We start from the raw sequence: 12774 nt of genomic DNA, 5'->3' as shown, positions 1-12774 counted from the left end.
CGTAATCTGCCTTCGCCTGCCTAACCTCCTTTGTAACTTGGTTACAGATCAACTTGTATCTATCATAGGCTTCTGTGTCATGTGTTAATTTGTATGTATCCCATGCATGTTTCTTCTCTGCCATATGCCTCATCAGTTCATCTGACATCCATTTAGGCCTAAACCTTGAACAATATTTCTAAGGTGGTATGTATAGCCTAGTAGCTTCTAAGATAAGTTCTTTGAATGCTTCCCATTTTGCATTTGCTGTTGGTAACATCATCAGTTGGTCCCACTGTATAGAATTTAAATACTGTCTCAGTCCATTGTAGTCGCCTTTACGAAAGCAATAACCCCTCCCTTTACCCCTAATGGTAGTTACCTCTTTGAGTAAATCACATTTCAGCACACTGTGATCACTGCCACCTAGTGGTTCATTTATCTGCAGATTCTTAATGCATGAAGAATCACTGCTGATAATCAAATCAAGAGTATTCTTCCCTCTAGTTGCCTCCCGAACATGCTGATGTAGAAAACAATCATCCAATAAATCCACAAAAGCCTTGCTAGTGTGTGAGTTACCAGCCCCCAAATTCCAGTCAATATCTGGGAAATTAAAATCTCCCATTATAAGACTCTCTGATTTACTGGCCCACTCTATTTCCCTGTACAGTATCTTATTATACTCATTAGAGTCATTAGGCCTATAGCACACTCCTACTCTCAATTTTTGATCTCCCAATGCTTATGTCACACCAAACTGACTCGACACTGCACTGTCCAGCGATGTCCACTGGCTTCACTTCCTTGGATTTTATGTATTTCTTAACTAATAGCATATCCCCCCCTCCCTTCTTATCCAGTCTATCCTTTCTGTAGACGTTGTATTCCCCAAATTCCAGTTCTGCATTCCTTATATCTGTGTGACACCATGTCTCTGATATCCCAACAATATCTGCCTTTGATGTTTTGAGCAATACCTCAAATTCATCAAAATCACATTGTTGATCTACAATAAAAATTGATTTGCTTTTCCATTTCCATCGTGAAATTTCCTTAAAAATTACTTTGTATTTTTTTTTTTTTTTTTCTTTTCAGCCAATCTCATTGTTAATGCTCGTAAAATATAGCTTAGAAAAACGTGCATTTTTGCTTGTTATTTTTAATAATTGTTCATTTGCCATTTTTTTCTTTTGCGAAAATTACTTTTCCCCCCTTTTATTTTCTTCTTTTTGGCTCTATCGGACTTATTCAAATGTCACGTGACATTTTGTGATCCACGAAAAACGTGTATTTTTGTAACTTGAATTTTTAAAACTATTGGATTTATCCTGTTTTCAGCCGTCATATTTGTTGCTGTGCCACGTGCCATCCGCGTGTCACTTGACGTCCGTCGGCCGAGGAGAATAGTGGGAACGCGGTGAGTGGGCAGAGTCACAATCCATTAATCACTGCTTTCCCCTTCTTCTCCTCGCCGCCATTTTGAAGGGTGCATCATAAAATAAATCTTTTCCTGATTTTGTAATAAATGAGAGCGAAGTGGAGGAGAAATTGTTTAAGTTAAACATAAAAAATGTTAACTTCAACCACAGAGAAATTTTTAGGTGTGCGAATATCAGAAGTAGACCAAGTTATAACTGAGAGCTAAATGATTTTTTGATAATTAAGAAGAAGGTGGAAGAGAAAATATTAATTAAAAGTAAATTAAGCACCTGGGGCTATTGTATAGTCTGAAATGTAGTACTTGGCCAGTGAAGATAGGTGTCTAGGATTAGAACAACTCATGGCATTTGTAAATGATATACAGCCAGTCCCCGGCTTCCATAATACTCAACTTAAGGAAATTCAACTTTACATAAATTTTTGCCAGCTGGTGCAAACTTAAAAATTCGTGGATACATATCTTGCATCCCGTAGGAATAAATGGAGGTATCATGAAAATATCATAATGTGAACCCAATAACACATTGGTTTTTTTGGTAATTTGTTTCAAGATGATTCAACTGTTGGAAATTAAAATTTTCCTTTTTATAACTAAGCTATTTATCTCTCTAAAAGGTCATTTTTATAATGGAAATTGCACTACACTTTCATCATTATCATATGTTCTGTTAAAAGAATCGATTTTGAATGCCTTTGTGATATTTTTCTAAAACACATTTCTGGAGGTCACTAACCATAAAACATTAAAAGCAATTTGCACTTTCCGGTTTATTGGGCTTTTCTGTTAGCGCAATCTATTATAAACGGGTATTAACTAGATCTTATTGCATTTGCAATAATACCGATAACTGGAATCCTGTGGATTTTTACGTTACAGTATTATGGTGAAATGAGTTTCCCTTCACTGAAATCTTCAATCATAAAAAAAAAAACAAATAAATTTTCAGAATCTTCTATTCATTCCTATTTACTTATAACAATGGTGAAAGAAAAGGGACCAACAGAGAGTGCAAGAGCTGGCAGTGGTACGAAACTAAACAAAATTGATTTAGAAATGAAGATGATTAATAAGAAGTACGAAGCAGGACAAAGTTTGTCAGCTATGGCGTGGGAGTTAGGTCTCGCTGCTTCAACAGTGAATACTATTTTAAGAGACGGTGCACATATAAAAGAACATGTTAAAGGATCAATGCATTCAAGATCAGTAGTGATTACAAAACAGCGTTTAGGTGCTATATCGAAGATGGAAAAGCTATTAATAATATGAATGGAAAATCAGATTAAGAAGCGAGTGCCCTTGTGTCCAATAGCCATTCAAGCAATAGCAAGTATTTACGAAGATATTCAAGATAAGTATGGCGAACCCCAGCCAAGTTTGCTTTAATAGGTTTGGTTTGGTTAAACTAACGAATGGCTTAATAGGTTCAAGCATCACACTGGTTTCCAAAACATTAAAGTATGCGGTGAAGTCGCCAGTGCCAACTCTACAGCTGCAGAAAAATTTTGTGATGTGTTGGAAAAAACCCCTTCCAAATCTCCACAGCCCTAAACCTCCGCAGCGACATGCTTATCAGCTGGAGAGTTAATTCTGGCAACAATGCTCGAAAGATAAAACTTGCTGACGTTTGCCTGTCTCCTCTCTCTTTTTGTAATTTTATTATTTTGAAATTTTTGTAATTTTTCCTGTGCATGAGATAAAAAAATTAAATAAATAATTCTATTTATATGTTTGTTGAACATTTCTTTTTTGCTTCAATCAAATTTATGAGTGATGGATAAGCATTTAGAGAAATTCTGACTTATGTAGCGCAACCATTACATAGGTCGGGGAGTGGCTGTATATGAACTTTACTCGTGATAAAGAGGTGGTTATTCCATTATACAAGACAATGGTTAAACTGCATCTTGAGTAATATATACAAGTCTGTAAGCCATTTTACGTAACATTGAACTGTTGAAATGGGTCAGTGAAGAGCAAGTAGATTAAACAGACACCAAAAGGTACTTTTACCAAGAAAGACTTTCACAAACTGCAGTCTCTGAATTCTAGGTAACTGTGAGGAGACTTGACTAAAGTGGTTAAGACTTAAGCAGATTGAGTAAACTTAAGTAATGGATCATTACTCTATCAGGGGCAACACACAAATTTCAGTTTAAAAAAAGGGGACATAAATTTCAATTAAAAAAAAAATAGTTTTTTTTTTTTTCTTTATGTAAACCCCAAACATGAGAGGAATTAGAACCTATAGTACTTAGTACCGTGCTTGTGTTCCAGAAAACGGCAGTTGAACGATTAAACGAGGAAGATGAAAAGTTGGTCCTGTGAGTTTGAAGTTGGACAGTAAATGGATGTTGGCTGGTGACGGCACGTGTTCGGACTGTTTTGAAAGACAGAGCGGGAATTATAGAAGCCAATTCAGAAGAACAGTGCCCATGGAAGTATCTGTACAAGAGGCATGCAGCAGAAATAGTACGTCTATGACACAGCGAGTGGAGAGACTCTGTTAGAGATGAATCATTAATTAACCTAACTGCCCTCTTCTGAATGGAATCAAGAAGCCTGACAGAGGTTTTGGGGAACCACCCCAGATGTGGGAACAATATTCCATGGCAGGGCGGATTTGCGATTTATACAGCGTGAGCAGCTGTTTGGAAGAAAAGTAACGGTGAGAGTGAAAGAGAAAACCAAGTTTTTTAGATGCAGAGGAAGCAATATTTGTAATGTGCTTGTGCCAAGAGAAATTAGAAGTCAGGGTAATCCCCAAAAGAGATATATCATTTTGCCTAGAAATCAGAGTGTCACTAAAGATAAGCATAGGAGCAGAAGAATCCTTTTTTGCGAGATATAAGACAAGACTGAGTTTTAGAAGGGTTGAAATCAACTAAGTTGTCTTTGCCCCACTGGAGAATTACCTGAAGATTGGCATTTAAGGAATTGGTAGCAGATTTTTGAGAAGTTGAAGCTGATTGAACTGGGCAAGGTTTCTCAAAAATGGAAAGTGGAATGCAATGTGCTATCATCGGCAAAACTATGGATAGGATTTCCAGTCAATGGAAGAAGGTCATTAATATACAAGAGGAAAAGAATGGGGGAAAGAACTGAACCTTGGGGGACACCGGCATTGCTGGAGAAGTTAGAAGACAGAGAGCCATCTACCATCACCCTCAGTGAGCGATCAGAGAGAAAACTGGATAACCAATTACAAAAAACAGTTGGCAAACAAACGATAAGATGGAAGCTTGTTTAGAAGACCTTTATGCCAAACACGATCAAAAGCCTTTGAGATGTCAAGAGCAACTACTTGTGTTTCACTGAACCTTTCATTGAATTAGTCAATGAATGGGTAACATAAGCCAGAACATCACCAGTGGATCAACACTGATGGAATCCATACTAGCGATCGTTGATCAGACGGAAGGTTTCTAGGTAGTTTAAGAGTTGGCGGTTAATTGATTTCTCCATTACTTTAGAAAGAGTAGAAGTAATTGCAATGGGACGATAACTGGATGGGAGGGATTTGTCACCCTTTTAGGAACTGGCTGGATATGAGCAAATTTCCAAGCAGAAGGAAAAACACCTTTGGAATAAGAAAGTGAAAAAAGGCAGAAAGAATAGGAATAAGTTCAGGAGCACAGGTTTTGAGAACAAGTGGAGAAATACCATCGGGACCTGGAGCTTTCTTAGCATCAAGATTCGTCAAAATCCTTCTGACATCCTTTTGACAGAAGACCACAGGAGGCATTGAATGGAGCGTGTTGGGAATGGTGGGAGGTGTTTTACAAGATCATTAATATATGAGTTGGAAGAAAAATGGGCTGCTAGCAGGTCAGCTTTATCCTTGGCCGAAGTGACAACAGAACCATCTGGTTTGGACAGAGATGGGCAAAAGTTGCGGCCAATAGCTTTGGCATGGGACCAGAATGCTCGACAAGAAGCAAGTTTTCTATCCTTAGCCTGTTCAAAATCTAGTTTGGACTGATTAATAACTGCTTTACAATGTTTGCGAGCTTTGGTGTAGGCAGAAAATGAAACTGAAGAATTAGAAACAAGCCAGTTATGATATACAACATTCTTCTCTTGAACAGCCTTAGCACATTTATTGGAAAACCAAGGTTTAGATAAAGGACGAGATTTTAAAGTGGAGTGTGGGATAACGGATTCCATTTCTGCAAGAATAATTTCACTGACACGATCTGAGCAAACGTTGACATTAGAAGTTTTGAAACAGTAATCCTACCAAGGAAAAGAAGAAAAGAAATCTCGTAGTTCATCCAATTTTGCATTCTTGTAATGCCAAACAACACGAGGTTGGGAATAGCCATAAGATAAAACTTCCACTGGAGAAGTGACAATCACCAACTTGTGATCTGAAGTGCCTCTCACTTCGACCGTGTACTTAGAAGAGTTGTTTGAGAGAAAAAGATCATGTGTGTTGGCTGTATGATTAGGATTGTCTGGTATTCTTGTAGGTAAATGAACAATCTGAGCAGGGTCATTAGTAATTGCAAACACCTCAGCATCTCGACCAGCCGGGTCGGTGTGACTAGAAAACGGAAGCCAGCTGGAGTTGTGAACATTAAAATCACCAAGGAAAATTACCTCACGGTTAGGAAAGTTGGACTGAAGAAAGTCAGGTTGCTAGGAGAGGAAGTCAAAAAGCTCCAAGTGATTAGTGGAGTTGGGAGAATGGTAGAGACAAGAGATGAATTTTACACAATGAGGTAGAGAGATTTTAAGCCAGAGAAGATCAAAGAGAGTAGATTCCAAATTGCCAAGTCTCTGACAGGGAATATCAGAACGGACATATGCACAAGTACCTCCTTTGAGGCGAAAGGAATCATACAGCAAATAATTTGGGCATCTGTGATGAACAGTAGTTGAATCAACAGATAACATTTAACCCAAGCACGGTACTAAGTACTATAGGTTCTAATACCTATCGTGTTTGGGGGTTCACATAAAAAAAAAAAAAAAAAAAAACTGAGATTCTGTCAGAAAAAGTACATGGGGTTTGGCAGACTGCAAGTGGAAATGGACATCGTTAAGATTAGAATTGAGACCATGTATATTTGTGAAATGAATTAGGAAGTGCTTGGGAGGTTTAGATCTTTTCGCAGATAAGCTTGCTCTATAAGTTTTACAATTCATGATGTATTCAATAGTAAGAAAAAGTGGGTGGGACATGCTGTGTGAAGTAATGAAATTTTTGGATATCGCGTACACATGGTAAGAATATACTCAGATCCTTGATATAACGTGGCCTCGACAATGCTCCCCGCATACACACCACTCGGACTCCCTCCAGTCACTATCTGGCAGAGTAGAGGTAGCAAGATTATACACTAGCTGATCCGGAAGCCTCCTAGAGAGCTACCAATAGGTTCGGTCCGGTGTACTAACTAGCGGCCGGCCTGCGAACACCGTTTTAGAGCTGTACCCTCGAAATGTAAGGAATATTGGATCTCGCCACGATGTTCATCATAACCTCAAAAATCATCAATCTTATTGCATGATGGAAGAGATAGGGAAGTGTTGACCGGAACTTAGCTCTAGAGACTAAACATGGGTTCCACCACTTCAAGCCTCCAATTAGCAAAGTGGTGGTATTGTACTGCACTGGTTGATGAGAGTCATCTACCACCTATACTGCCTGGTAACATATAGGGGCGGCATTCCTCCATGTGGTGTGGGTGCCACACCTCGACCCCTGCTTACGTTGGTTCACACCTGGGTGGTCACCCACCATGTACTTGTGCATGGAGGTTATACCAAAGTTTACTAACAGTCCCACCATCGTGAAGGTGCAAGCAGAGGATCTGGCTGTCACAGACCCTGGACTTCGGCGAACTGATATTCAGGTGACTTGAGTGTCACCTGAATATCAGTTCCATCAGCGTTTTAGATTCCCAGATAGCAAGTGCAGCTTGTCTGGCACATCTGAGTGAAGGTCTGTGACAACCTCAAGGACCAATTGCTGAAAGTTTGCTTTCAGCCAGAGAGTAACTGACTGTTGCCAAGGAAACAACAAATTTCCATCTGGTGTTGTGGAAGTGGGTAATTTGAATAACTTATAATGTTAAATAACTTTAAATAATTTTTTAAAGCTTACATCCTTGAATTGTATAACTAATCCAATACATTTCAGTGAAAGCCAATATCGACCCTGTGACATGTTCAGTTTCGCCCGTCACCACCACCAAATACGTAGGATGCAGAAAGGTCAGGGAATGACCACCGCATATCCCGGAGCAATATGGCCTAATGCTCCTAAAAACCAAATAAAACTAAGTGCCTAGTTCAGTTTCCTTGGCAACATTAGGCTTCACTCAGAGGTATTAGTAATGGCATAAGATTCAAGAGAACGTTTTAAAGCTTTTTATATAATAAAAAAAAAGATATTTGCATTTGTGCAAGGAACAGGTTTTTTCCCTTATTTTGGAGGGGGGGGGTCCAAGACCAAGGGCATGTTGCTCAGTTTATATTGTCTGTAAATTGTGTGTGTTCTGAGGTTGATTTTTTATTTGCTGTTGAAACACCTGTTTTTCCAAGTGTTTCATCCAGCAAACGCTGTAAAAAAAACCCATAAAAGTTTTCCCATCGTCAATGGGATTCAAACTCAGGTCTTTTCTACCTGGTGTGGGGAGGCCAGTGATCCTACCAACGATGGTACCCACGAGGGAACAGTTTGCAGTTCCTGTCAACCAGTGTTCCATGAGCTGCAAAAGTGATTTGATTAATTTTTCAGGGTTGTTGTTTTAGATCTGTTTATTTTTTTTAATTAGCTCATTAAATAAGACTATTTTTTTACATATATATATATATGCTGTCATGGCCAGTTCAACTGCATTAGTATTCCATAAACTTGCTAGTAATGGCACAAAGAATTACACGCTTTGTGCATTTCCATTTTGGAAGAATTTATTTATTTACATGCTACATAGGTTATCTTTATATAAATACTTGAACCTGAAAGCAGTGTAATCCATTTATTGTTAATAGAGTATCTAAATCATATTTGGCAGATGAATTTTCATCCACTTCTTCATTGACTGTAATCCACCATCAAAAAAATGCCAAAAATCAAACTAACCCAAACAAATGCTAGTTTGTTTGGGTTAGTTAGGTTTTGTAGACTCTATTAAGAATGAATAAGTTTACACAGGCAAAGTACTTGCAGTTCAAGTATTTAGATATTTCTAGCTATTCAGGCAGGATTTAACATTAATTTTTGTAGATTGTGCGAAAGTTTGTAGGATGTGTGATGAGGTTCTGTGAAAGTAATGTAGGGTTGTTGTAATGAGTAGAGGAAGGGGGAATCTCCAGTTCTTATAAGATTCAGTAACTCTGCCACGCAGAAGGAAGTGATTTTGGGTACAGTTCGAAAAATAAATTTAAGACTAATGGAATTTCATATCTCTCTTTAATCTCCCATATGATACATTGATCAGTATAAGAAGAAAAGAAACTGGTACCTTGAAGCAATCAATATAATTCTTATCTCTTTTTTGGGTGGAAAGAGAGAGAAATAACTAGTTGATAATTTTTATACAGGAAAGGTAGAATATAATATATATTAAAATTTTCTAAGAAAATTATATAGTATGCAACTTATGTTTCTTTTGGCAAACCAAAATTTTATCAGAAGCTTGAAATGTACCAGTGCCGGAATGAGAAACGGGCTAGCAGCACCTTGCCCAGGGAGCCAAAAACAGAAAAACAATGAGGCAAAAAAAATAATAATAATATATATATATATATATATATATACAGAAATACCTTGGTCCAGCACTGACAGGTACTGAAATCTCCCTCTCTTTATTATAAAATTTAATTTAAAAAATACATACTATATAATATACAGAGGGGGGAAAACATTTTCTAAGAAAATTTATATGGTAAGCAACTTGACATCTTTCTTTAAATAAACTCTTTCAAAATGTGGTTACAAATTATTATCAGTGCCAGCAGCACTGCAATTAATATTAGCATTAGTTGAGGCACATGACGCAAGAAAGCAAACTTATACAGCATCAGACAAAAAAAAAAAAAAAAAAAACCTTACCATTTCATCCATCCGGTCACTCCGAATGTTTGTCTAGTTCAGCCTTAAAATTTATTTAAGCTACCAACTTCCACAACAACAGATGGAAGTCTGTTCCAGCAATCAACTCCCAGCTAGCTAAAGACAAACTTCTGCACATCTATTCTACAACTGTCTTTCCTCAATTTGAATCTATGCCCACTCAGGTTCTTAATCTGAGCAAGTGGAAGTATCATGTCAGCATTGAGCCTGCTCAAACCATTCAAGGCCTTATACACCTCGATCAGATCACCTCGCAAGTGCCTAGTCTCCAGATGCTGCAACTTGCAGAACTTAAGTCTTTCTTTGTAAGCACACCCCTTTGTTCCTCTCACCAATCTCACCACCCTTAAATGAGGCCTCCAAACCTGTACGCAGTACTTGAGGTGTGACCTGACCATTCCCTTATACAAAGGGATAATCATCTCCTTGTCTCTGCTAGCAAAATTCGTATATATCATTGACAAAACTCCATAACCTGCTCTGTCAGCCCATCTACCTGCTCAGAGAACTTCATATCTGAATGCACAATTACCCCCAGGTCTTTTTCATTCTCCGCCTCCCCGAGTGCAGTACCACACGGTTGGTACATTTTTCTTGGGTTACTGCTACCCATATGGAGTACTTTGCATTTGTGAATGTTAAACTTCAGTTGCCACTTCTCAGCCCATCTGCCTAACTTTTCTAGATCCTGTTTTTTTTTTTTTTTTTTTATGAAAACCCCAAACACGAAAGGTATCAAAAACCTATAGTACTTAGTACCGTGCATGGGTTGAAAGAGAAGTATGGGGGAAGGGGGATGCCGGAAACTTTGCTTTAGAGACTAAACATGGGTTTCACCACTTCAAGCCTCCAATAAGCAAAGTGGTGGTATTTCACCGGTTGATGAAAGTCATCTACCACCTAGACATAAGGGAATGGTAAGGCCACTCCTTGAGTACTGCATACAGGTCCGGAAGCCTCACTCGGGAAGGATGCAGAGCTACTGGAACAAGCACAGAGAAGGGCAATGAGATTGGTGAGGGAAGTGAAGGGTTTCTCTTACTAAGAACGACTTAAGTTCTGCAAACTGCAATGTCTGGAAACTTGGCATCTGCAAGGTGATCCAATTCAGGTGCATAAGGCCCTGAATCGTTTGAGCATGCTCAATGCTGATGGAATTCTTCCTCTTTTTCAGATCGTGTACCTGAGGGGGCACAAATTCAATTGAGGAAAGACAGTTGCTGAATAGATGTGCAGAAACTTGCCCCTAGCGAGCAGTTGATTTATTGATACAAACTTTCACCGGTCGATGTGAAAGTTGATAGCTTAAATAAATTAGAGGAAGAACAGAATAAACTTTTTGGAGTGAATGGGAAGAGGTTGTTTTTTTTTTTTTTTTTTCCACTTGTACAAACTTTGTTAAAATTTTTTGCTTGTACAAGCCTGCTTTCTTGCATTACATGCCTGTACTAATGCTAACTTATATTCTAAAATCATATAAAAATGTATGCAGTTACATTATGTTTAAGAAACAGTTAACTCTGGGGAACCTGTGTGAAATGATTACATGATTAATATATGCACAAAATTATATTAACCTGTTCACTGATGGTTTGTGAAGGGGTTTTTAATCCATGTGGATGAAAAACCACCTGACTTTAAGAATCATTTTCTTCTCATCTGACAGAAGAAAAAACTGGATATTTTTGTCAAGCTACCTTTGCCAGCAACTGACTAATTCAGCCATAGTTCAAAGAAAGCCCAAAAATGTCTCTGCCCTCTCCAATCCAGACTGACTTGATCACATAATTTTTGAATTCAGTCCATTAAGATCATAGATCGAAACAGCAGTGAACATGTTAAAGTACAAAATATATAATGTATTTGTTTTAATTTAACCTGGCAGTGAAGTACTTTACAAGCACAGCTGAAAAATATCTGATAGTATTATTCACCTCTTCGAGATTAACAGCATTTCCCTTATCTAGTCTAAACATACCAAATTTTGTTTAGGTAGTTTTGTAAGTAACGTGCAGGATTATTGTTTATGCAGAGTTACAAGTGAAATTGGCAATTCTTCAAATAGGCTTCTGAGGTTGGGTAAGTTCTAATTCATAACTGCAATGTAATACACCAACCATATAACCAAAACTTTAGTTGTACAGTTTATAACTAAATCATATTTTTATGGTTTACTAAACAAAATTTTTAACATTAAAATGTTAAAATAAAATACACTGATTTCACAATAAAAGCAATAAAATATAAAGAATAGCAATTACACTATATGGAATAAAAGCGATAAAAACAACCACAGCTTTCAGAGGCAACCACCTCCTTTATGAACAGTAAGACTTAACTTGTAATGGTACATCCTTAAATACCTGCAGGACACAGCTCGCAGCACGTGTTATCGTAGGAGTATGGGCAGTATCCTCCACACATGCACGGAAATAACTCGGGAGCGGGCCAGGTGGAACCATTCATCCCATCCAAGAATTACGGTTTCAAAGAGGGAATGAATACGGATTCCCGTCTCTTTTAATGGTGTTATGCTCGGAAGAGCAAATCCGCAAACTCTTGAGCCATTTGTGGTTCCAATATCCGTGTGAACGATCAACTATGATGGCATCACCAGATGAAATGTAGTGGTTCTCCTCCCAAAAATGTTCAACCACAGCCAATTTCCCATAATCTGTGGCCTTTGTGATCCCCCATTGGCACGCTGTAGTTAATACATATAAATGTGTCAATTTGAATTTTAGCATTTTAACTGTTTTCTAAACATGAAAATGGAAGTGACTAATAGTTTAATGTTTATGTTTACAATAGGTATTTTTTTATTATTATTTTTTTTTTTTCTGTCTAGCAGAATTAACAATTTTCTTCTTTTTGGATGTGTAAAAACACATTTTTGAATTTAAAGATTTTCATTAAAAAAATATATTTCATATCATTAGGAAAAGGTTGAAGCATGGGTATATTGCAAACAAAATTTTAAAAATAAACTTTATTTTACAGAGGGGGGGGGGGAAGGCAGGACTGTCAGGCATGCTGCCACTGTGAATGTTACTGCTGGGTTAACACTAATAATAAGAATCATTTATAATATTTATTACAAATGTTTCCAGCTTCCTTATAATGGCATAAAAAACATTTCAGTGTTTAGATGTTTCACATTTCCTCATGAATTTAAAGCTTCAGACTTTAAAAAAGCTGCACTTTGATATGCAACAAGATGAGAGAGATCTCACTAAGTTCAATGGCAATCACACTTTAATGTGCTCTG

General features: G+C 37.6%; 1 protein-coding gene across 3 annotated transcripts in view; it reads right to left on the bottom strand.

Moving 5' to 3' along the window:
- Positions 1–12774, bottom strand: part of LOC150078025 (uncharacterized) — a 442574-nt gene that overhangs the window by 243080 nt on the left and 186720 nt on the right. The gene's annotated exons all lie outside the window — the stretch shown is intronic.

The sequence above is a fragment of the Mastigoproctus giganteus genome, chromosome 11 (genome assembly GCF_048544385.1).
Source record: "Mastigoproctus giganteus isolate SK-2022 chromosome 11, ASM4854438v1, whole genome shotgun sequence".
Classification (NCBI taxonomy): domain Eukaryota; kingdom Metazoa; phylum Arthropoda; class Arachnida; order Uropygi; family Thelyphonidae; genus Mastigoproctus; species Mastigoproctus giganteus.
The sequence above is the reverse complement of the archived record's forward strand: the minus strand, read 5'-3'. Positions and strand labels throughout refer to the sequence as shown.